Consider the following 2,150-nt stretch of genomic DNA (forward strand, 5'->3'; position numbering starts at 1 on the left):
TGATGAGATCCCCTCTCAGCCTTCTCTTCTCCAGGCTGAACAAGCCCAGCTCCCTCAGCCTTTCCTCGTAGGGGAGATGCTCCAGTCCCCTCATCATCCTTGTTGCCCTCCTCTGGACTCTCTCTAGGAGTTCCTCATCCTTCTTGAACCAGGGAGCCCAGAACTGGACACAGAGCTCCAGGTGGGGTCTCAGCAGGGCAGAGCAGAGGGGGAGGAGAACCTCTTGATGCACCCCAGGGTGCCATTGGACTTCTTGGCCACCAGGGCACCCTGCTGTCTCAGGGTCAGCTTGTCATCCAGGTTCAGTGACTTTGATGGACTTTTCATCCAACATTGCCATAGCTGAGAAGAGCTCTGCCTTCTGCTGTGGGAACGGTTGAGAGAAAGTCTTGGGCTAGACTGAAGGTCAGAAGAAAAGGTTATAAAAGTCCAGTCTGGGCTTCTGCAGCCATAAAGTGCAGGGAATACTGCAGTGAAGTTATCTCCCCGAAGCAGCGATTATTTTAAAGATTTTAGTGACTACCACCATAGAAAAATGTAACGCTCCTTCCAGCTGGAGTCGGCTCTGCTTTGCGGCACCATGAAAATGTTGACTACCTTCTCAAGGCCTGTTTGTGTTCTGCAAGCCCAGCGTTGCTTCCATTACCATTAATTCCAATTACAGCTCGCTTTCTGCGCTGATTGATAATCCTGCTTGGCTTTCAGCACTTCGTTAATACAAATTCATAGCTGGACAGAAAGCCTGCTACCCTCCAGAACGCAACCAGTCAAATCATAAAAAATAGGAGTATTTTGGAGGGTAGACTCCGACAGACAGATGGATGGATAATTAATTCGAAGGTTATATGTCACTGGAGGCTTCTCTAATGACTTCTGGTAAACTGCCCTAACTTCGCTTGCTTGATTTATGGCATTATTAGAAATCCTCAGTTGGCAAAGTGCCTGATAATTTGCTACACGTTGTAATTTATCAGGATGCCTTTGGTCAGGCTTTACTTCTGTTGTGTGGTTGGTTTTTCTCTTTTCTTCCCCCCCTCCCCGTTCCTCCCAAGGTCCCGCTGGTAACTAGCGCTATGCTTTGTTTCCAAAGTTTTGGTTTTTTTTTTTTTTTTTTTTTTAAAATGACAGAGTGATAGAACATCCTGTACCAATTAAATTCAATATGCTCGGGAGGGACTTCCAAACGGGCCAGTATGTGGTCGCGGGGGTTTGAATCAGAGCTACTTTAAATATAGCTCTTTCCAAATGACCTAAGCATGCGTCTTCGTCTGTGTTTTCATTGCGGCCTCGATAAGCGGCCTTTACACAGCTTATCCTTTTTCACAGGGAAGGAGCTGCACCTATAATAGGCTAAAACACGGTGCCCCCTCATTTTCCATGGCAGCCCCATACTTCACCGTGCGATAGCAGAGACAGTAGAGATCCCAGGAAAGAGGCCCGGGAAGGTCTTGCCTGGGGTGTTCTGCCCCCAGGAACAAAACCCAGACCAAATGCTGATGCTGAAACACATCGCCCAGGCATCAAGGGATGTGGACAAGGCAGAGAAAAAAAAGAAACAAAAAACCAGCAATGGGTTTGTCTGTCTTGATTGCCTTTGGCAGATCCTTTGGAGATAGTCCATGGACCTGCAGGCTATGTTTGTACTGAGTAACTCCATCAGGACAGGGCAGGGCTCGAGAACCATCCTCTTGCTGCTCAGGCCAACTGATTGCTGGCACGATCCTGGGGGCAGATTTTGGCCCGTGGAAAGCAGCTCTCTCCAGAAAACTTCATGGCACAGCCTGGCGGATGCTTGGGGATCGGGGCCAGGGCCCGATTCCAAAGGGTCCAACCCAACAGGCAGGGCCAATGAGGTCACCGGTTTTGGGGGGGTGGTGGGGAGAAGGAGCCATAAGGAAGGTGAGGGGTCTGGAGCACAAGTCATAGGAGGAGCGGCTGGGGGAGCTGGGGGTGTTTAGTCTGGAGCAGAGGAGGCTGAGGGGAGACCTGATCGCCCTCTACAACTGCCTGAGAGGAGGCTGTAGGGAGGGGGGGGTCGGCCTCTGCTCCCTGGGAACAGATGATAGGACGAGGGGGAATGGTTTGAAGCTGCGCCAGGGCAGGTTTAGGCTAAACATTAGGAAAAACTTCTTCACTGAAAGGGCTGTCAG

The 2,150-nt window shown here is 50.3% G+C and overlaps 1 protein-coding gene across 1 annotated transcript in view; it reads left to right on the top strand.

Annotated features, from left to right (window-relative positions):
- The window catches only part of DYSF (dysferlin), a 109,469-nt gene that overhangs the window by 106,474 nt on the left and 845 nt on the right, over window positions 1–2,150 (top strand). The window lies entirely within an intron of this gene.

This window comes from Egretta garzetta, unplaced genomic scaffold (assembly GCF_000687185.1).
Source record: "Egretta garzetta isolate BGI_Z169 unplaced genomic scaffold, ASM68718v1 scaffold506, whole genome shotgun sequence".
Taxonomy (NCBI): domain Eukaryota; kingdom Metazoa; phylum Chordata; class Aves; order Pelecaniformes; family Ardeidae; genus Egretta; species Egretta garzetta.